Source organism: Rutilus rutilus (genome assembly GCF_951802725.1).
Source record: "Rutilus rutilus genome assembly, chromosome: 20".
Taxonomy (NCBI): domain Eukaryota; kingdom Metazoa; phylum Chordata; class Actinopteri; order Cypriniformes; family Leuciscidae; genus Rutilus; species Rutilus rutilus.
In genome coordinates this window covers 32,062,973-32,087,420 of record NC_140225.1, presented here as the reverse complement: position 1 = coordinate 32,087,420, position 24,448 = coordinate 32,062,973, and the positions used below count along the sequence as shown (strand labels likewise).

Below are 24,448 nucleotides of genomic sequence, written 5' to 3'. Positions count from 1 at the left end.
GAAATAAGGTGTAGTCGGACTCTCTGGCAAGTGTAGATTGCTGGACATCAGCGTTGCAAATTCCTGAAACAGTTTTTAAAAAGGACAGCACAGCCATGATCAACAGAACCAAAACATAAAAAATATTACAGATTAATGAGATTTGTTGAATAATCTCTACTTATCTGCTTGAAGGATAACACCGTCTAACTTCTCTTTGAATTGTTAGTTGTAGGACCATGGCATGGCAATCAGGAATACTACATTTGAAAACAGCATTAGGAACATGGATTTTCTTGTGCTTGCTAGCAAAATTATGACAACGATTCAAAAGCACGATCACAGAACTGACAGCATTTGATAGCATTTTTTTTTTTTTTTACCACATAGACTATAACTGTAACACTACTTAAAAGTACTTACATTAGCACTGGACCGTCATCAGATTACAAAGCCTGAAACGAAAAATATATATATCAAAAGCAGGTCATGCATAACATGGTATATGTTGCCTATTATGTGAAATATTGAAGTTAACGTTAACGTTACTTGGTAAACAGGTGGAACAGAGTGAATTGTTTGCGCGGCCGCGGTAGAAAACCGCGTTTGCAAAATCAAACCAAATAAGCATTCGTGAAATCAACGTATGTTAGAAATGCGAACGCAAAATATATATATATAACGTATATATATATATTGGCTTACCGTATCACTCAGTTGAACAATTTTCCATCTTCTCAAACTCTAAATCCCACTAATCGTCACAGGCGCAGGTTATTCAGATGACAAATTCTTCCATCCGTCTTCATGTAAAGTTAATGTCTCCCATTTTCTGCTGCGTCACAGGCAACTAATGTTTGAAACACGAACCGAAGCTCACAAAAGCTTAAAAATTGCTCACAGATTCGCAGACACTGTTTATCTTGATAACAGGAATGATTATTCTGTTCAGTTGAATCCCGCTGACAAATCAAGTTTGCCTGTAGTACTGTAGCTACTGTCTGCTCGCGTCACATTTGAACTGAATTGAGCGCGAAAGAAATCAATCCCACAATGCAGTGCTTTTACAGTATGATACTGTATTACGCATTTATCGGGTTGAAAACAGAAATGTGCTGTATATTTACAGCTGTTCTGTAAAAGATACAGCCGGATACTGTATTATGGAAATACAGTACAATTCTGTAGGAAATTCGCTGTAAATTTACAGTAAAGTTTTACAGTGTATCTACACACACCGCGGGTCCCCTTACATCGACACGTTTCTACGGTGGCCCTGAACGGACAAACGCGTTTCATCACTATGTTGTTCTTCTTGCAAAGAAGCTTCAGCTAAAGTCAGCGAATAAAACACTGACACAATGATGAACAAATAACAATAATATTCGCATTAACATATCGTTTTACTGAATAATTAAGTAAACATTATTTCTTAATTTATCGTTGTAAAGAAACCTCATTGCTTAACTGGCTACTCTCTGCTGTCTCAGACGGCGACATCACTTCCTGTCGGCCACCGGAACTTCTGTTGGGTGCAATTCACAACCTCACCACTAGGTGCGGCAAAAAAATTACTTAATGCACCTTTAACGGAAATCCTGACCTTTCCAAGAAAAACATTTTCAAGAAAAAAGTTTAAGAAATCAAGATGAATAGAAACACTAAATTAAATACAATCCATGTACTTTTCTTTTTCCTTTTTTCTCATTCTGTGACACTTTTGCATCTTTTTTATGAAGCTTGAGGCTGGTTGCTTCTCCTTTTGTCTTCCAAAAAAAAAAAAAAGAAAGAAGGGCATATGGCATAGAAAGCCAGGGTAAGTAAAAAATGACTTAATTTTCATTATAGGCTGAACTAATAAGACAATGAGAACATGAGGGCTAATTATACACATGAACTGATAACTAAACAAAGAACACCTGAACACAGTGACGCAATAAACCATTGTGGAAACAGAACTGAAAAACCACATGACTAAACCAACCAATGAGAACACAACACGTGAAGCATGGGAAGCAAATAGGTGTGTTGGACATCGGCTGGATGAAGCTGAAAACAGAGACGTGAAGTCGGACACTTTCTGCTTCCCGTAGTGACCGCTCACGTGGTATTTACATACTTTACCACAGCTGAAGTGAAATAAATGCAATATTTGTCAAATCGACAGATACGTTTCCATTTAATATTACAAAATAAAAGACATCCAAGCATGAACATGAACAAAACCCAAAACCTAACGTGACAACGAACCCTTTAACCCTTTGATGCGCAAGCTATGGAAACCCCTTCTAATGCACAACATGGGTCTAAAAAGACCCGTATTCATTTCATATGTTATTTCATGCATTGCTGGACTTTTTTTTTTTTTATCTTTTGAGATCAATTTAAGCATTTAATATTCCATGATCTATAAATTCCATGATTTATAAATATTAAAAATGTATTGTTTTCAATTACCAAAAATTATTATTTTAATTTTTTCTAGGTTTTGTGTTACTCTATCAAATTTACTTATCAAGCATGATAAAACAAAAGAATAAAGACAACATTTTGTCAAATTAATCATTTTAGCAGTCATTTAGACAACACATTTAACACTTGAAATATTAATTTGCCACTTTCTCTAACATAGCAATCACCAAAGGTGTAAAGTCCAGGTTCAGAAAGTAAAAGTCCTCCTCAGTATTTTGTTCCAATCACCTGAATTAGCCTAATTGCACCACCTAATTAGCAGATTTTCAGCCAGTAGGTAGAACTAATTAGTGAAATCAGCTGTCTGAGGTCATGGGTGGAATAAACATGTGGCAGGACTTTTACTTTCTGACCCCTGGACTATACACCTCTGGCATTCACATATCACAGATAACTGATAACAATAAAATTGAACTGTGTAACTGTATTGAATTGTGGTGAATGTGATCAAATAAAAGAAAATACAACAAACAAAATAAAATCACTGGTACAGCGGCATCTCAAATTGCCATCTTAGTGCTTACATGCCTCACAAATGACAAATGACACCTAAACTCTTAAAACATTGAATCATTTCAGCATATGAAGGATTATGAACTGTTAGGCCTTCTACATGTAAATAAGCTTTAAAATACAATCTTTTTTTTAGTGTAGCTAACATTAGCTAGCTAGAATATGTCACCAGCTAGCTAGCTAATAGTATTGGACATGTTTCTCCTTCTCACAAGTCATTTCTCACTAGGATTACAAGGTCAAGGTAACCATAGCCTAATATTCAAATATGTCCATCTTTTACAAAATATAAAATATTTTCTGTGGTTAAAATAAAATAAGACTTGCATCAAATATACAAAAGCAGCCGTGTTGAGTTGTGAAATGTGTGGCAGGTGAATAGTATTCTGCAGTAAATGTTCCTACTTGCAAAAATTTGCAAATATCAAAGGTTTCTATATGGGTCATTTTTGACCCATGTATGTAAAATTGATGTAGAAATAAAAAAAAAAACTGTGTTTGTTTATAAAGTAAGAAAGGAAACATTAACATAATGATTTGTGGAAATCAAAAACAAGATATTTAATGAATACCTGGAATAAGAAAAAAAAAAAAACATATCTTTTAAAGATTCAGCAAAGAAACACTCAGCCATCACTGAAATAACAGAGGAAATGAATGCGGGTCTTTTTAGACCCATGTATGTAAAAAAAATGTAGAAATACAAAAACTGTGTTTGTTTATAAAGTAAGAAAGGAAACATAAACATAATGATTTGTGGAAATCAAAAACAAGATATTTAATGAATACCTGGAATAACAAATGATAAAATACATATATTTTAAAGATTCAGCAAAGAAACACTCAGCCATCACTGAAATAACATAGGAAATGAATACGGGTCTTTTTGGACCCATGTTGCGCATTAGAAGGGTTGCGATACAAAAACGATTTTTATTCGAAAAGAAAGAAATGAAAAATTTTAATTTGGATTTTGAATGATCTAAAACAAGTTAATTGAGGAATACCTGGAATACTGAATGATGAAATTAATTTCTTGCAAAGATATAGAAAATGAAAACTCAGTCGGGTCTTTTTAGACCCATGTTGTGCATCAAAGGGTTAAATGCAATTCTCTCTTGTCAGATTCGGTGATCTCTACATGGAATCTCTTCAGTACCTATAAAACCAAAAACAAACAAAAAAGATTTATCTTTCAACTTTTACATTCAGTGTCAGCAAACTTCCAGTTTCTAACCTTGAGCCCCTGGAGCAACTAAAAGTAATACACCTTACCAAACTACAGTTACCAAACGCTGTCAGAATGAGTAAGGAGTCTTTACACAGGACGTGTTCCTGCATTCAGAGAAGCCCAGTGTGATGGAACTGACTTCAGGCGTCTTCTGATGCCTATTTTAAAATTTGGACTCATTTTAACTTCACACCAAGCTTAAAAAAGATGTGACGACAAATATTGTACAGTGTCTGTATTTGCCACAATTCTTTTATTGAGGATGGGAGAGAAGATAATAAATGATTTGTGGACTCCCGCAAAAAAAAAAAAAAAAAAAAATATATATATATATATATACTGTATATATAGTAATAATAATAAAATTAAAAGTTACTCAAATGTATTTATGTTTGAAGGTACCTGCCGTGACAATGCAATGTTCAGAAGCGTTGTGTGGGAACTGGTAAAAATAGCCTATGACACCACAGTGAGGCAGAATCTTAAACGGGACTGAAAAATCAGAGTAGATCTAAACATAAAAGTTGTGGGTGGGAGTGGGAAGAAATATAACTTATTTTTTAGCAGGAGTGGGACTGAAAAATCAACCCAATGCAGATCTCTACAGTGTGGGCTACACCAGTCTGAATGTGTACATAGAGCGAAAATTAATAAAAAATAATGCAGATAGAATGGAAGATTGTGTCTCTCAGTTGCAAAAGGGATTGCAGTGGAGCGTTGGTCAGTCATGGACTTCTGGTCAGTGATTCTGTCTTTTATTCAGCCTTCTAAAACCACTTACGGTACAATACCTTATAAGTCATGGCTAATGGTTAGAGAGTCAGACTGGTAACCCGAAGGTCACGGGTTTCATTCTCAATAACGGCAGGAAATGACTGAGGTGCCCTTGAGCAAGACACCTAATCCCCAGTCGTGTGTGTGTGTGTGTGTGTGTGTGTGTTCACTACTCACTGATCCTAATGTGTGTGCACTAACTTAGATGCAGAGAACAAATTCTGTCACTTTTCACTTTATATACAAATATATAAGTAAGTCAGTTTATTAATCATTATATTAATGATATTATTACTGTATGTCATTACAACTCATGAAAATATTTATTTACATGTATAAAAAATGTATTTAGGAAGTGGCTGCAGTAGGAGCAGTCTCAGTTAATATAGGCCTTTGTGAAGAGACAGCTAGTAACTTAAGAAATAGCTTTACTTCCTGTCATCCTTGTGTAGGACATTTAAGTGTCACCTCCCGTCAAGCTGGTGGTGTGATCACGGCCGTGACTAAAGCGTACTTGATCATTTCCATTATAATTAATGAAGCAGAGCAAGTGTGTGACTGTGGCTTTGTTGATTATTACTGATGCAATCTAGTGTTGCGTTGAGTTACAGCAGCGACTGTGGCAAGATAGAAGGACAACAAGGAGGTTTACTGTGAAACTGAGGATTAGAGCAATTACTTGAATTTCTCTCAGGATGGGAGACAAAATGACCAATGACGAGCCAATTTGATCCAGTTTGGCTCAGGTAATTGTACACTGTTTGAGTGGCAGTGATTCAACAACTACAAATGAACTGCTCGACACTTGCTGTAAATTTAGCTGGAAATATCCCAGCAGGGTATAAACCCAGCTAAAAAAGCAATAACCCAGCATGTAATTAAGTTGATGATGATTTTTTTAAAAGTCGATTAACAACCCTAGTCTATTGTAAACACGACTCAGCACATGTGGAGTAAACTCTAGTACTGCTAAAAAAAAAAAAAAAAAGTGTTCTCGCATTTTAATTTGTTGTTGTACAACGCAGCCTTACAGAATCATAAGCTTTTATGATGTGCAGCATCATTTAACAGATGGTTTATTGGCTGAATGATAAATTAATTGTGTCTTTTTTTTTTTTTGGAGCAGAGATAAAGTGTGAAAATAGGCCATGCATGTTGTGTTCTGTCAAATATAAAGAGGGAATGAATCTATTCAAGAATGTCAAACAGGGGTGTGTTTCCCGAACAACGCCGTAACTCGCTGCTTCACTACCATAGAAGAAATCGACTAGCTAGTCACGACTGTTTCCTGGAACCATATTGTCGCGAAGTGGTCGTTCAACCACGTTGGTTTATGACGTCACGCACGTGGTGGAGTAATAACTTCTTTTAACAAATCTGTTTGAGATCGAATTAATGCTAGATGTTTTGCTATAAATTACAGACATGACATCTGAGGACTATTTCTCATTTTTCTCAATTATTTTGCTTTATTTCCAGATTCAATCATTGGCTCGTTCTTACATAGTCGAGCACGTTTGCACATGCGCACTCTTCAAAAACTACGCTTTAAATCTCTTGACAAACTAAAAGACGTAAATGACATTTGTATGTATTCTAAATAAAAGACACAGGTTGTACTGAATGTCAGCTTGCTTATTTTGCTCAAGATAAGGATTTATTGTCATACAAACTAGAAACTCTGCTTCTAACCACAGGTCGAGAGCTGTCGTTACAAACACACAACTTTGCGATGCTGTTTGCAAATGTTCGTTAGAACGATGGTTTCAGGAAACAGTGACTCATTGAACTATACTGATAACGACAAAACTTGCGAACATATTTGGCTAACGATGCTTTTGGGAAACGCATCCCAGATTAACATTTTGACATTTTTGATTCATCAGTTGCTCATTACAATCACATACATGCAATTTCCTGCTTCCATTTTTGCATTCCTTACTCAAGCCATTTGCTTGAGTGCTTGCACTCTTTTTATGCAATGCTTCATTCATCTAATGACTGTCTTATTTATTAAACAGTAAAGATGCAGGAACCTGTCATTTGTTTTTTGGGAGCACAGAGCAGCAAGTAAACCAGAAGTAGAGCAGCAAAAGGAGAAATAAACTCTTTTATGTGTCAAAAATATTAAATGGGATATTACTGCAATTAAAAATTCTCTATAAATACAGCTGGAGTTTAGGTTAAAATGTAAGTGGGCTTTTTCTGGCTGACTCTCAAACCTTACATCAGGCAGATACGGTTTAAATAGGATGCGTGCTCTACTTCGCGTTGTGCCTGACAGCACACCTTAATAATAAACTAAAAAGTAATACGTTTGTCTTCATCCTGACTTGTTTGGGGAACATTCGCTCTACTTTTTTACATTACATAATGCTTCTCCTTCGCTCTCATCTGTGAAAGCAGTCCTGCCCACTGAGAGCCATGCAGAAATATATACATATAAATATAAATAAAAATCTCTTCCTGCTGACATAATTTGCTCGGATGGACAGAAATGCAGATATTTGTATATGGCAGGGACGTCACTAGGATTGGAAGACAGGGGGGGGCTTAGCCCCCAGGGTATTTGTAACTTGCGTTTGCAAAAACTTTGCACTCACATCTAGAGCTACACTTATGTCATGCTAATACCATTTCTTGTATTTTGCTTGTTCACTCTAGCTAGACTACAGTTTTCCATAGCAAACCAAAATATCCCATTTCCTTTACCTCAAGAAAACGTAGCTAAAGGTAAGCATCTTGGCGGCCCCTAATTTAATAACAAATTATCGTTGCGACGGAAGTGAATCAATCAAAACCAACTTTAGCTGTAAAATAACTTTATTAAAGAACCGCTATAAAGCCAAAACAATCTCTGTTACCTTAACGTTTATCTCTGTAAAGCTGCTTTGAAACAGTCTACATTGTTAAAAGCGCTATATAAATGAAGATGACTTGACTTGATTAAGCAGGTAATTATTTAAAAAAAAAATTGTTTACTTAATCTTCCTTTCACCATTTCACCGTCTTTAACTGTGCGTTCACACCAAACGCGAATACCGCGTCAAATTCGCGTCTAGTTGGACGCTTGAACATTTTGAATCCATTCGCGCGTCCAGAGCGAAATTGACGCGCGTAAAAAGCAAAAGTTTGAAGCTAAATTGACGTGCGAATGAGGCGGATTCGCCTCCACCGCGCCGCGCTAAACGCCTCATTCGCGCCACAGGACCTCCAGACGCACGTAAACGCGTCTTTTCATTGACATTGAAATCACTCGCGCCAGACGCTCTATTCGCGTTTGGTGTGAACGCACCTTTGAGCGTGTATCGGTGTGTGTGGGCGGGAGGGTGCATATACTAGCGAGTTCAACTTCAGACCAAACTAGAGTAACGACGAGACGAGATGAATCCTCCAGTTACTTGGAGCGCTCCGGTCTACAACGCTCTGAAAGCTGCCACAGTTCACACCAATGCAACAAGACGGTGCGGTGCATGATCATCTTGATAGCACAACGAATCTTTGTACTTCTGTCCAACTTCCAACTTTTCGGCTATTTTTGTAGCTGGATATATATCATTTGTTGTGTCTAAATATGAATGAGGATATGGTTATTGATAAATCGAATTGTTATTGTTGTTCTTATTATCATTTAGGGGGGCTTAGGAACATTTTGGGGTGGCTCTAGCCCCCCTAAAATAGGCCTAACGACGTCCCTGGTATATGGTAACACTTTATAATAACTACACGCTATTAATCATTAGTTAAGCATTAGTAAACAGTTAATTCATCATTTATAAATCATTAATAGACATTATTAAGCAGTTTATAAATACGGCTATAAATGCTTTATTCTTGATTTATAAGCATATCTATAATGTGTTTAATAATTGTATTTTCATAATTTATTAATGATCAATTTATCATTTTTAAATGCATTATTTACAAACCAGTTATTTAGGTGTTGTCATTGATTAATAAGATCACTTAGAAAGTGTAAGTAAATATAGTAGATTCAGGGAGATATAAAGCATTTAGTAGTGGTCAGTGAACTATTTATGTGAGCTCATCTAAAGTGAGGACTAGTTATGTCTTGTATTTAAAGGCTCAGTTATCTTCTAAACAGAAAAAGGAAACAAACACAACACAGTGATACAGAACATACAAATATTTAACAGCCTTTAAATCTCCTTTGTAAATGCTTCACAAGGCATAACTAGTCCTCACTTTAGGCCCCGTCCACACTACTGCGTTTTCGTTTAGAAACGGAGACCTTTTGCTACGTTTGCACCTCCCGTCCACACTAAAACGGCAAAAACGAAGACCTAAAACGGAGAAGTTTAGAAACGCTGCCGACCCCGTTTTGCGTTTTGAATCTCCGGAGGGCGTTTTAGTCTGGACGGGTCAAAACGGAGGACTTTAGAAACGAAGACGCAGAGGCTCACGCTCGGCTCTATGATTGGGTGTCATCAGTCATGGAGTATACACAGGTAATATTCAGTACTAGTAAACTAGGAAAGCTAGAAATAGAACTGACACCTATTTTTCATGCGACACGCAAGCGTGTTGAAGCGTTTCCAGGCAAAATAGAATAGGAAAAGATGTTTATATGTCATTTTGACACAAATAGATATTAATAAATTACATTTTGATGTTTGAAAGTCTCTAGGTTTACACCGGCACGCGCAGTGTTGGTGAATGGTCACGTGATCCGCGTTTTCAGTCGTTTTAATGTGGACGGAGATCAATTCTAATACGCAGCTAAAACGCTGGTGTGGACGGAGATCGTATTCGTATTAATTCTCCGTTTCTAAACTAAAACGCAGTAGTGTGGACGGGGCCTCACAAAAATAGTTAACTGACCACTACTAAATGCTTTATAACTACCTGAATTAACCCTGAATTACAGTAGAAATACATGTCAATAACGCATTTATCATTTTTATAAAGTGTTACCTTGTATATTCATATTTGTTTTTTAATTAATTTTGTGATTTATACACAGAATGACACTTCTATATGGTTCACATGGTGTAATTCAACAGATGTACAGGAGAAGCTGGCTTTCTGCTGCTTGCAAATGGTGTTTTTGAGGAGACAGCTGATCGAGCAATTCATTTGCAGCTCTGACTACACATCACTCACTCACGCTCGCGTTCAAGGTTAAGTCATTGCTACTGTCATGCCATACTGTACCCAGTATTTACCGCAGCCAAGCCAATATTCTCATCTGCATTTGTAGCAATGGCAAAATCATTTGCAAACGGGTGGGTCTTTAACCGGAAGTTTGTCAACCGTACATTAAAAGCCCATTTTAAAAGTAATTCTGTTCAATTTATAGATTCTGCATTTTGTTTTCTTACACATTGGTAAAAGAAAAAAAGCTCATAGAGACATAATTGTCCCCACCACTTTTGAAAGGCATTGAAAAAATAGCTTGCTACAGTATGTACAACACACAGAAAATGCATCTTCATTCCCTCACATTCGTAATTTTATTTATATATATATAACAGGAAATACATGTGCGCTAATGTTCAGTGGTCGAATGATCGAGCTACTTATGTCCTGTGCTTAACTTTGAAAGAGACTATATCTAGTCTGTATAAATATAAGCCATGAACCAATCCAACCAGCAAACATGCAAACTGACTGAAGTATTAGAAAATCTGACATAAAGACAAGGTGCACTTTAATGATGGAAATAACTATCCCATGAAGCATCGCAAATGATATAATAACAATGGATACATGTATAACTATTGATTTAAATATGTTCATTATGTAAATGAAATCATTACATTTTATCGCAAAATATGTATAAACACAAATAAAGTATTTGAGAGAGCATGTAGACAGACAGGGTTGTACTAAAGAGGTTTTTTGGGTGTGATTTGCTTGTTTCGATTCACTGATTGGTGGATATATTTTTTAGGAATTCCAGCACGAATAATGCGGGCTGATGTCTTCAACAAAAGCATATACCATCGATTAACAACCCTGTAGCTCACAGTAGTAGTTCCATCTTCAAAGTTTTATAAGTTCCTGTAAAAAAAAGCCATTCCCCTATAAAATGAATGAGATTTTTACTTCCGGGACTTGACTGTTTCGCTCTCAGTGTTTAAGACAACCTCACTTGTTTGCTGCTCCTGCTGCTGTTTGAATGCGTTGCACTCTTTGTTCATAGTTTACACTCGTTCCCTTTACCATATCCATTATTGTGTTGTGATTTTAAATGTTTATCAAAAATATCGTCCTGCCATCTGGCTCACATTATCCAGCAAACACAAGGATTGGCTGCATCTTACGGATGCTGTTATTCGTTATGAATATGCAAATGAGCCCCGCCTCCACTCACTCACTCAGCTCAGAGATCCACTGGTTGACGATCACACGTTGATCTGATTAGTTACAAGGTAGTTTGTGACGTCAGAAACACCAGCGATTTCAAAGCGTGTGTTTGAGACTGTCTTTGGTTCACTGCAGTTTTAAGGAGAAAATACTCAGCAATGCTGTTGACTTATGAATTTACACATGGTTTGTCAAAAACACCACATAGACATATAAACAACATTAAAAGCTGGATTTTCACCACACGGGGACTTTAAGCATTCAAGCATTCAGAAACACAGCTTACATCTTTCCAACAGCAATCATATAGGACGATTGTATTGGCGGTGCACTGGAAAAAAAAAGCTATTAAATGCATTTGCTAATAGCAACACCCCAAAGCGGTGGTGTTGTAGCGTGTTGAGCAACAGTCTAAAAACACCTTTGGAATCAGTCGCTCATCTCTGCTCTGGCTTTTGGGATCTCCATGTGTGAGGATGATTCTTGAAATAATAAATTAGCCAATTAGTTAGGCCTCTGCAATTACACCAAGCTATTCTTATCATCTGTAGATTTCTTCTCTGAACGTTAGCTTCAGATTCAAACTCTGTTGACAGTCATGAAACATGAAATACCAAACATAAATCGTGAAGTATGTGGCGACAATTTTTCTTTAACCCTAATAGCTCAGCAGATGATAGTGTGGCTTCTTTGTAATTAATAGTTGTCTGGTAAACAGCATGGAACGAGCAGTATTACTGTAATTAGCGGTCTTTACAGCTGCTATAAACAACACTTCATCTTCACTCCACTAATACATGTGTGCAACTCAGAGTAGTACTTTACTAAATTATATTAATTGACTAAATTGCCTTCCAACCCAAATGTCACCCACAGCTGAGAAGATTTTTAGCATTTCTGTATTCACAGCTCTTCTCCCGATGGATTCCCTTTGATTGTAAGAAACTGCTCGAACTGATTAGAAAACGAAACCCAGGATATGCAGTTGTGCTTCCTCCTTTAAACTGCGGACAGATTCGCATTTAGAGATCACTGTAAGAGACTACAATGTCATCAGTTTGACCATGACTGTCATTAATCACGACAGGTTGAATTATGTTGTAGATGCTTAGAGAGGAACAGTGCTGGAGAGCCGCCAACTATCAGTCTCAGCAACAAGGCGGCAGAAATGCCTCCTGGGAAAAGGCGGGATGAAGAGATATTAGCAAATGTACAGTATTTCACAAGTCTTTCTCTGCGGCTTTGTTTTTTTCCTGATTATTAACAAGACATACTCAGTCTGTCCAACGCATTCTCATCCTAGGGCGTCATATACTGACGCTTTTGACATTTCGTCTACATCGAACGCACATGGCACCCTTTAGCGTCAATATGAGACGCACAGAGCTTTGTTCGGTTATGGGTAGGTTTAGGTCTGGGGTAGGGTTAGGGTTAGACCGCTAGGAGGCGTCTTCTGGCCCATATCTATCTGCGTCTCATATTGACGCTAAAGGGTGCCATGTGCGTTCGATGTAGACGAAATGTCAAAAGCGTCAGTATATGACGCCTTGGGATGAGAACGGGCTGGTCTGTCCATCACAGACGGTGTTATTTCAAGACCTAGAAATACATTTTCAGACAGTACACACATTATTCACTCACTTGTAGTAGACTGATTCTCCAGAGTTGGGACAAAATAGGTCCCATAACTTTAGTTCTGAAAGTAACAACTCTTGCGCTTTAAAACTGAATCAGAGATGAGAGATTATTAGAATGTTTTTAACAAATGTAGACAAGAACAGGGGGAAAAAAAGTTAAATAAATTAAAATAACTGATCACCTCCCAAAATAATGGACAGTTTCAGTAAACCATTAATCAATATTTTAGGTAAATATATTTATATCTGGCTCCCAAAAAAACATGTCGACCATGATTTGAAAAAAGAGATTGCTTTTATAAACACACTCTTTTCTTAAGGTTTCAAAGCCCTTAGTGTGTGTGTCTATACCATTAGACATTTATAGGTAACACTTTAGTTTAGGGTCCAATTAACTAGTTGCGCATTAGCATGCATATTACTAGGATATTGGCTTTTTATATAGTACTTATAAAGCACATATTAATGCCTTATTCTACATGACCATATTCCACATCCCTTAAACTTATCCATACCTAAACTTAACCACTACCTTACTAACTATTCATAAAGCAGTAATAAGGAGTTTATTGAGGCAAAAGTCGTAGTTAATAGTGAGAATTGGACCCTAATCTAAAGTGTGACGGTTAATGAATTATTTATAATTTTCTAGATCATTTTCTAGATCATTTTAAGTAGGTCCTGTTAGTAGCTGGCAACACCAGAAAAAAAGGCTACTATATTTAAGACATGATCTGTTAATTCAGTCAACCATCCATCAATAGGGACGGACAAATAAACAATGAGTAATAAAAACAAAGAAATTAATTAAAAGCCATACGAAAGGACAAACCATTATAATAGTACAAAAATGCAAATGAAATAAACAGTGCTTGAAGTTTTTCAGGCAGGTTCATCTATCAGAAATAAAAAATACTAAAGAAACTGAATTAACCTACTAACTTGTTGCTGTTGATCAGTATGTATGAAGCTAACTGTCTGCTGAAATAACAACATTAACGACACCATGAAAGAGGAGCATGTGATTTATCTGTCTAAAAGATGAGTTTATCACTCTAGCAACAGTATAGGGTCCCCGCATGGTTTGTTTCATAATAATCACTGGTTGGCAGAAAGTAAAATGATGTAAGATAAAGATCCCCCTGAAGGTCACTGTGTGATTCGAACCCTGCATACAAAACTGGCATTTGGACTTTTTTTTGTATCTATTTGACTGCCTTAGTGCAATAAGCAGTGAAAAAGAGTTCAATAGTCAGAATTGTGTGAGCGGCAGCTTTATAAGGATGCACTGCACACGGGTGTGTGCGCAGCCTGCAAATAAGAAAGTGAGTTCTCTTCTATGGCGTGAAAGGTTTAAAATCATTTGCATCTTTAAACTGATATGGCTTTGAAAATGCATGCAACTTTTGTGATGGTGCAGCACTGAACCATAATAGAGATGATAATCCAATCTCTACACTGTAAAAAATAAAATGCTACTTACTTAAAAAAATGATGGTAACAATATTACACATGATATTTCTGAGTAGTTTTTAAGGCTTGAGTTCTTTCATGGAATCTACCTGAATAAATCATGTAAAATCCCCTAAATTATTTAGTCTATGACACAATGAATTTAGTATTTTTAGTATAATATGCTTTTTTATTTTAAGTTGACTTTCAAAAGTGTGTGAATTAGAGTGAATGGAAACAACCTGTTTATATTTGATTTATGTTGTATAATTAAAAGACTGTATGCTGCTAGCACAGCACAGAAACAAGCTTGTTATTCCATACTGCTCTATGAGCAAAGCAACATGCTTCAGAGTATTAATATTCGCACATTTGTACATTTAGTCATTTAGCAGACGCTTTTGTCCAAAGCGACTTACAATTTAGGACTAAATTAAGCGAGTCAAGAAGTGCTCAAAATACAAAGTTCAGGCATTGTTCAGAGTAGCATAAGCCTGATAATGGAGGATTAAAGGAAAAGGAAAGTTTTTATTTTTTATTTTTTATGAGGTTAAGTGCTCACGGAAGAGATGGGTTTTCAGCTGTATTCCAGATGAGGGTGGGGAGATCATTCCACCAGCATGGAACCGTGAATGAGAATGTTCTGGAAAGAGATTTTTGTGGCTCTCTGTGATGGAACCACGAGCCGTCGCTCGTTGACCGATCGTAGGCTTCTGGTAGGGATGTAGGCTCGTAGGAGCGAGTGAAAGTAGGAGGGAGCTGAGCCTGTGATAGATCTGTAAGCAAGCGTCAATGCCTTGAACTTGATGCGAGCAGCAGGTGGTAGAGATGAACAGAGGAGTGACGTGGGCCCTTTTTGGCTCACTGAAGACAAGACGCAGCTGCAGCGTTCTGAATCATCTGTAGAGGTTTAGTTGCACATGATGGAAGTCCAGCCAGAAGAGCATTGCAGTAATCAAGCCTAGAAATGACCAGGGCCTGGACGAGAAGTTGTGTTGCATGCTCAGTTAGGAAAGAGCAGTTACTGTATTCACAACCTAACCATAAGCCCTACTCTTCTGCACAAAGGTAACGATCAAAACTTCAACATAATACAGTAGAAACTCTTTCAAATGTCAAACATTCCTGAACATTAAACATCAACAGATGTTTCCCTTTACTCAAAAACACATAAAATAACACTTAATTTCAATATTTACGCTCCATTTCCAGCCATGTGCAAACCATGCTGGGAACTATAATGGTATCTCTAAATAAAACCGCATAATTGAACTAATTCTCTTAAAATAAATAGGTAGCCTTTTTTCCTTCATTTTATCAGCTTAATCAGTTCCTCAATTCAAGCCTTAAAAGTGTGTTTCCTTCAAAAAATTTGGAAAATGTATCTCTTGGTTTTATTAGTGAAATGTTGTCAATATTTTCTATACAACACCGAACCACAATTTTCTTAATAAAACATACACAATATTTTTAATTATCACCATAATTTTTTTTAATGACCATTACAAGACCCATGATTCATTTTTTACCAGTTTATTGTATCTACCGGCATTTCGCCCACCCCTGGAAGTGACAGCCATGTTTAAATGTGGGAGTGAATCGACTAAATCAGGGGTGACCAATCCTTCCAGCAGAATTAAATACAATTGAACCTGCTAATCGAGGTCTTTGGGATCACTAGAATCTTCCAGCCGGGGAGAAATCCATAATGGCTCTCCAGGAGCAGGATTGGACACTCATGCACTAAATCACCAGTGTGAACAGAAATGATTAAATAACTCATCCCTGATGAAAAAAAGCTGCTTGGCTGGTTTTAGCTGGTTTAAGATGGTCAAGCTTGTGTTCAGCTGGTCTCCCATCCTGACCAGCTAAATAATTGGTCAAACACTAGAGGGAAGACAGGGAGATGAAACAGAGAGAGACCGATAGTCTTACCTCAGTGCCCCAGCTGCTGATGTTAATTGAGTAGTCTGAGAAAGTTTCAATAGCAGGTACCAGCTGACATGATCCTACTGTGGTATTTTTACTACTTCTATTTCTGGACTGAAGAACATCTGAAAGAAGCTGCAGGAATCCCTCATTAGTCTGAAGACTGAGGTGAAGCCATAGAAATGGATTACAACAGTTCCTGGATCAACTTGGATGTCCACTAGTTCCAGATTGCACAGTACATAGGCCTATAGTATTTTTAAAAAGTAGCATGTGGAGCATTTATATATAAAAAAAAAAAAGTAATGTGCTATGTTGTTTTTACATAATCTCAGTGCATTTAATTCAGTGGAATCAGAATTTGCAGTGTTTTTGCATGAAAGCTAAAGCTTTTAGCCAACGTTTAGCATAAACCTTTAGGTTGATATTGTTTTAGGTGAAAAAAATTTAGCCATTAGACAAAGTAGTAATTTTGAGTCCCTCTTAGTGAAAAGGTGTGAGTTTTGTTTAAGTTTTGGTTATGGCCACTTTAACCTCCCTGTAATATCAATTAGCACTGTGACTTTTATTTGACAGAATTCTGGGCTTCTGGTGCATGCACTTATTTTCTTGAGCAGATAAATGTCTTCGGACAGGCAAGAGTGCTGATGCATGTTGTCATCTCTGACATTTGCTCTGATGAGAATGAGAGTGCAAACAGTGCTAAATGTCATCAGAAGTGCACCACATGGCCTGACATGAAAGACAGGAAAATCTCACATGCAATCTGTTCCTCTTCCTTCAGAGCCGAACCATCACAGCAGGCAGAAATTCCCAGAGGCTTTGAGATCTCCAAGGCATTGTCAGGGGTGTTGCAAATGCCAGTGCTGTGACAGATGTTTGATATTCAGGGCTGTTTTTCAGTGCATTAAACTGGGATTAGAATGTAACATGCAGCACAAATTAGAAAACCCAACTTTGTTTCTCCTTAAAGAGGTCATATAATGCCATTTTTGTACAAGTTAATATGATTCTTTAGGGTCTAAATGGAAAGTTTGTAATATACTTTAATTAAAAATTCTAAGTATTGTAAGAAAACACTAATTTTACCTGGTCAAAAACAGCTCTGTTTTCAGCACGCCATTTAAGTGCATGTGTCTTTAAATGATAATGAGCTTTGCTCACCCCGCCCCTCTATTCTGTGGGGCGTTTTGACACAACAACACATGTGGAGTGTTGCCTTGACAACAGTTGAGGGTATATTTTGGAGAAAGAATGGCAGCGGTAGTCACTGAGGACACAACCATATCAATTTGAACCGGGGTCTGACCCGGAACAAGATGACGGCCCCGAAGAAGTTCGACAATTAAGGCTACATTTCTTAACAGGACATTTCTTTTTCATTTCTCTCACTTTGATCTATGTTTGTATGTACTGGCTGGGTAGAGTAGTGAGATACGAACCCTATGTGTTTACTGATGTATACGTTAGTTCATTGACAGATTGATGTTTACACCCAAGAACAGAACACCAGACGCCATTCTGCTGCAGCGTATCAACAATGGCGGACTATGATGACAGCTCGCTCGCTGCATTCAGCGCAGAGCGGCTCTCTCGCACTGTATGACGTTACAGAAAACTAGCTGTCCAGTCCAGGCTTCGCCGAAAATGCGGTTTTGAGTCCTGAAAATGTATGGGTGTGTGAGTTTGTTTATAGAATGCAGTTGTCACTGCTGTAAACTCCCATATATCAAAAAAGATTATTTTCATGCAGCTAGTAGGTCCCTCCCTAATGTAGACCCCTGGGCTTCAGCCCATGGAAGCCCGTGTGTTAATGCGCCCTTGCGAGTGCGTGTGTAGATTATTCTACAAGAGATGTGCATGACACAGAGCGAACAATTTAATATTTATATTTATATTTTTTTATAAACACCAGGAGCAATAGAGCACTACCCACATGAACATTTCGTTAATGCAGGACAAAGCACAGAGGAAAACTACTAAAAATCCACAAGGGCAGGTCATCAACAGAACAGGGAACAGGTGTGCAATTTAATTAGAAACCATGGAAACAAACAAGGAACGAGACCACCCCCCCACGGTGGTTGGTCCCAGTATAGGTCATAAACCAGATGAAGCGGATAGAAGATTACTTACACACAGTATAATCTAGAGTGACAATAAAACATTCAACAGCATATAAATCAAAACTGCCTAATGTTACTGAATGAAATTGCGAACCCATGAAAAGGTAAGCTTTGGGGGTGTTGATGGACTCGATTCACTCCATCTATGTTCTGAAGTCTTTTACAAAACCCTGGTTTTCTTATTTTTGTTTTGTTTTTCAGTGAAGCTTATCCACATTCAAGCGTTTCTAGAAAAAAGAATGCATGAAGCTATAAAAAACATTTGTTGTTGTTGTTTGTTTGTTTAAAAGCAGAGGCTCTGTTCTTTGTTTTGATATACTGACTCTTTACATATTCAAACAAAACAAAATATTCTGGAGGCTATGAACATTTTGTATCAAAATATGGCTTGATATCAATGTACTAGTAGTATACTTGTAAGTGTACTATTTCAATACTACTTGGGACTAAAATGCTTCAAGTGTAACAGTAATAAACTTTGAGGAACTTAGGGAACTAAATCAAAAGAGTAAACACAACTACAAGCCAAGTTTACTTAGAATATTTATTTATACTTTAAGTACTGTATATCTCGATCAAAAGATTGAGTACAAGTATAGGGCAAATATACTTGGACTTTTCTGTCAGTATAAATCAAGTATACTTAAGTGTAATTTTAAGTATGTTTCAAAAGTAGACTGAAAGTACCCTTTCTTATTTTTATCATTTAAAAGTATAATAATAGCACACTTGAATAAACTTTTTTTTTTTGTAAGGGACAGCTGGTTGTTGGTAGACAGCAGTAGAAATCTACTGATAAGAACATCTCAGTTTCACTCTCTCTCTCTCTCTCTTTCTCTGAGATAAAATGACTGAAGTAATATTAGATAATAGCAAGATAACAACAGCACAGCAGTGGCACAGCTGTCAGATGTGGTCTCACCTGGGTTTGTGTGGGTTGAGTTGAGGATTCCACTCTTCCACTTGCACATTTAGCCTGAAATGTGCCGTAGTTGCATTTCTATTGTTGACACTGAAATGTCAGGTAAGTGAAAAGCACACTTGCCAACTGCAGTCTTGCAAATGGAGCTAGTGGCTTCGATTTTACATTCACAGTTCACAACCTATTTTACTTCTGACATATTTCAAGTAAAACAGGATTTTCACGAAAAAAAAGAAAAGAAAAAAAAAGTTGGGAGAAACTTTGATTGAATTGTAAAACTATGACAGTATTTATTAGGTCTTCTGCACAGATAAATGTAAATTTGAGATCACATCTGCTTTCGTTCCAACTATAGACTGAATGTCTCATGCAGGTCAAAACTGTGGCCTAGTTGAAATAAGCTACATTTGACATACTGTAGCAAACCCACTTCCATATGCAAGCAATGTTTTAATGTGAAATAATATTAATAATTATAAGACAAATGATGAAATTAAAGCTAGCTCTGGGAATAACAGAGATGACATAGATAAAACATTTTCGGGTCCCCCAAAGAACCTTTAAGTGAAAAGCTCTTAAAATAAAAAAAAATTTCTTGGTGTGTAGAATATTTTAGTAATCTGAAGAACCTTCTTCCACGATAAAGAACCTTTAGTGCAATGGAAAGGCTACATGAATGTTGAAGGTTCTTCATGGAACCATAGATGCCAATAAATGAAGTTTTATGTAACAAAGTTTGGGAGGAGCATGTTCAGGTAATCATCCAATCAGCACAAGAAGAAGCCAGTATAAATAAAGCCTTCCCTTACCTCCTGTCTCATGACAAATTTCTCAGCATCCCGCCACCACCCCATCACCTCACATTCAGATGGGTCTGCTCATAGATACCTACGATGTATACATTCATAGGGGGGAGTACTCTGGGGTCGGAGCCCTCCCCCCGGACAGCAAGCCAAATACGCATTATAATATTACATCAGATTTCATTAACATGTGAACTCGTGAAAGGACCTTTATATTTAAGATAGTTGATGCAGCAGTTGATATTCAGCTACATGCAGACTGTTGAATCAGTCACTGTCGAATAACCCATTAAAGTGCAGGATATTTGTTCAATGTAGTTTTCAGATCAATTGACCTTGTCCTGAGTGTAGGAATTCAACATCCTAGCTTTTGTTGCTATTCTATCTGCCAACAGCCTCCATTTATTACAATCATACACTATTCCAATTTGCCTGTCGGTTGAAGTCCATAATTTTGATGTACCAGGCAATTATATAAATGTGATAGGAATTGATCTGATCCTTGCTGAAATGCTCAGCATAGTTGGTCACAAGAATATATTGTGTTTTGGAAGCTGAAGCCCATGATACCTGGAGCGATATGTAGTAAATCAGCAAATCGCTCAGTGAGTGAAGTTATTGGCATTGGTGTAATGTTATCCATAAAAAGTAACTTATGACCTGGTTTCACAAACAGGGCTTAGATTAAGCCAGGATTATGCCTTAGTCCAACTAGGACATTTAAATAGCTTTTATAAAAGTGCCTTAGAAAAAAATGATTACTGGTGTGCATCTTGAGAGAAAACAATGGCAATGATTTATTTTAGGATATGCTGTGTAGTTTTTCTGCTGCAACTTCACACAATCAGCAAGGTGCATGGAATAAAAACAAAGTTATTTTTGGGCAATACCAGGAACACTTATGACATCAAGGGGTCAGAACAAACAAAAAAAATGGAGCTGAAAAAGTAACACTGTTTTTATTTTGCCAACGCGTTTCGGCACACAGGCCTTCATTGGGGTTAAAAGGTTACAGGTGTACATAAGTTCTTTTAAATACAAACAAGGACAACATTCAAACTTATATGAGGGTTGGCATTGCATATGTTTTTTTTTTTTTTAAATATATTTTTACAAAGGTCTTGAATATAGTTGTGTACTGTATATCTTCACAAAAAAAAAATATGTGTTTGTTTATTCACATGAAAAAAAAAACATTTTATCAAAATGTAATTTTCATTTTGATAAATTTATCAATGTATATCTTTATACATATGTGACCCATGCTGGCAAAATGTATATATAATTGTTTAAGATTTTTTTTTTTTTTTTTTTTTTTTTTTTTCAGTGTTTATTGGAAGCAAACCATTTGCTTGATGAGTTTTGCGATTGGTGGATAATATATTATCTAGTTTTTTCATTGGTTGTTTGCAAGTTTGAATTTTGTCCTTGTTTGTATTTAAAGGAACCTATGTACACCTGTAACCTTTTAGCCCTGATGAAGACCTTTTTAGCTAAAACACATTGGCAAAATAAAAACAGTATTACCTTTTCAGCTCCTTTTTTTTTGACCCCTTGACATCACAAGTGTTGCAGGTATTGCCAAAAAACATATTTTAAGTTGTGTCAGTGCAAGTTGCTTTCAGTTAAAACAGCTCAAACATGCATTTTAGTCTCTGCCTTGTCTGTGAACCCGGGGCATATTTGTTTTAATGTATTTTAAAATGTACACTAAATGTACATCTGATTACCTACTTTAGTCAGGATTGCTTTAATATTGCATTGGAAGTCTATTGTATTCGCTTAAAATTTACAAAAAAATTTAGCAGTGTAATTGTCAGGGTTATGTTTTGTTTTGTCTTAGTTTTCATCGTGCTCAGTTGCTGTTTTTCTTTGACCAAGTTTTCCCATGTCTCCCGTTAGATGCAGTTCGTCATTGCAAGAATATATGAACTATGTTCTCTGGCTGAATGGTTCAGATTTCATTATTGAGGAAATCCCGAGGTCCTTTCCATTGAATGAAATCCCTGAGTCCATTCCAGAGAGTAAAATTCCCAAGTCTGTTCCAGAGCCTGCAATTCCTGAGTCTGTCCCACAGACTGAAATCCCAGAGTCTGTTCCAGAGACTAAAATTCCTGAGTCTGTTCCAGAGATTGCATTTCCCGAGTCTGTCCCAGAGACTGAAATCCCAGAATCCTTTCCAGAAAATGAAATTCTCTAGTCCGTTCCAGAGACTGAAATTTCAGAGCCGCTCCAGAAGAAGCAGTTCCAGAGCCCGCTCTTAACGAAGCAGTTCCAGAGCCCGCTCCAGAGAAAAGCAGTTCCATCTTCCTGTCTGTTGTGATCAAAGAGGTGGCAATTTCCCTATATGTTACTGCTGCTATGTGTGTCTTGGCCACACACACATTCACTCTAGCCGCTGAGCACAGCCCTGAGTCCACTCCAGCATATGAATCCACTCCATAGTCCGCTCCAGCCAATGAGCCCTCTCACGGTCCGCTCCAGCCAATGAGCCCACTCCACAGTCCGATCCAGCCAATGAGCCCTCTCCAGAGTCTGCTCCAGCCCATGACTACAATCCTAGAGCTCAGTCACGGGTCTGCTCCAGCTCCACAGCTCAGTCACAAGCCCGCTCCAGCCCCAAAGCTTGGCCAGGAGGCAGCTCAAGCCCCCAGAGCTGAGCCCAGATAATGCAGTACTGTCCTTGATTGCTTCTACCATCTTGGGGGAATGGGCGGCATACACCACCGTAGCTCCTCCCAAGACAATTTGCTATACATCCCCAGCCATAGTGCCCGAGCCTGGCTGGCGTCTTGCACTACCGGCACCTCCCTGGCTCCCTGAGCTACCTGTGCCTCCTTGGCTCCTTGACCTACCGACACCTACCTGGCTCCCTGTGCTATCAGCACCTCTCTGGCTCCCTGAGCTACTGGCACCCCCCTGGCTCCCTGTATTGCCGGTGGCACCTTGGAGGATCCCTAGCCTAACTGGCACTGCCCGTGAGCTACCACCCTCCTATACATTGCTTTACATTCCTGACCATAGTGTCCGAGCCTGGGTGTCTTCTTGCACTACCTGTGCCTCCCTGGCTCCCTGAGCTACCTGCACCTCCTTGGCTCCTTGAACTACTGGCGCCTCCCTGGCTCCCTGTGCTACCGTCCTCCCTCCCTCCCCGGTTGGACTCCTTTTGGCGTGAAGTCGCACTTTCCTGTAGGGGGGAGTAATGTCAGGGTTATGTTTTTTCTTAGTTTTCATTGTGTTGCTGTTTTCCTTTTACCTAGTTTTCATGTGTTTCATTTGATTCACCTCATTCACCTGTGCCTTGTTAATTATCTTGTTAGCTCCTTTGTTTGCCCATGTATTTATGTACATGTACATGTATTTGCCCATGTTTCTGTCAGTTCCTTGTCCTGTGTTGTTTATTTTGAGTGTCTGTTCGATTCTGAACATTCGATTCAAATTGTCTCCTGCGTGTATTCCTTGTTTAGAGCTATAATTAAAAGACTATTTTATTTACTTCCTCGTCGTACACTTCACTACAGCCACCCTTCCGTGACAATTATTTATCTATGTATAAATAATGAATATAATATCACATAGCACTAATTAAACGATACACATAAATGACACTGATTACAACTGAAAAACACCACTGTACATGGAGTGCTTGGAGATTGATGGACATGACACTTACAAGCCATTTCATTTGATATTCATTATTCTGTTTCTTGCATATTGCTATTTGTAAAAATAGCCTATAAATATTACTGTAAGTATTTTTTCTATAAGTCTAAAAGGAAGCTTTTAGCATTAGACACACAATCATAATATCAGTCTCGAAAAGCACCAGCTGCCATTTGTTACTACCCTACCCTTGATCTGTGCAGTGTTGGTCACCGTGATTTTGCCAAGTAAGACGTGTTCCTGGATCAGCATCTTTTATTGATGCTGGAACAACATGCCTGTCCAGAAACACAGTCCTAACCCTATCCCTACACCTAAACCTAACCCTACCCATAACATATCCATAAAGTCCATGTAGAAGCGCCTAACCACACACCTGAACACATCCATCGCGGAGCTCGGGGACCACACTTCGCAGAGCACTCACCCCTCAAGTCGTACCTTTGGGTGGCCGTATCTCTCGAGGGCTTTGGGAAAAAAACGTAAAAACTCAGATCGATGATAGGTCTTGAAGGACCCTACCATCGACCCAAGGTTTGTTGCATTTCGCTAAGCCTTCCAGAGTCGCGTTCGAAAGGGCCCCTCGAGACCTATTAATGCTCCGAGTTTGGGGGTAG

The 24,448-nt window shown here is 37.8% G+C and overlaps 1 protein-coding gene and 1 long non-coding RNA gene across 2 annotated transcripts in view; one reads left to right on the top strand and one right to left on the bottom strand.

Moving 5' to 3' along the window:
- The window catches only part of plpp4 (phospholipid phosphatase 4), a 109,725-nt gene that overhangs the window by 25,007 nt on the left and 60,270 nt on the right, over positions 1-24,448 (top strand). The window lies entirely within an intron of this gene.
- Positions 102-1,002, bottom strand: LOC311279342. Its single transcript, XR_014625551.1, has 3 exons — positions 685-1,002; positions 403-434; positions 102-239 (listed from the first exon to the last, which is right to left on the bottom strand). It is a non-coding gene; the product is annotated as an uncharacterized lncRNA (long non-coding RNA).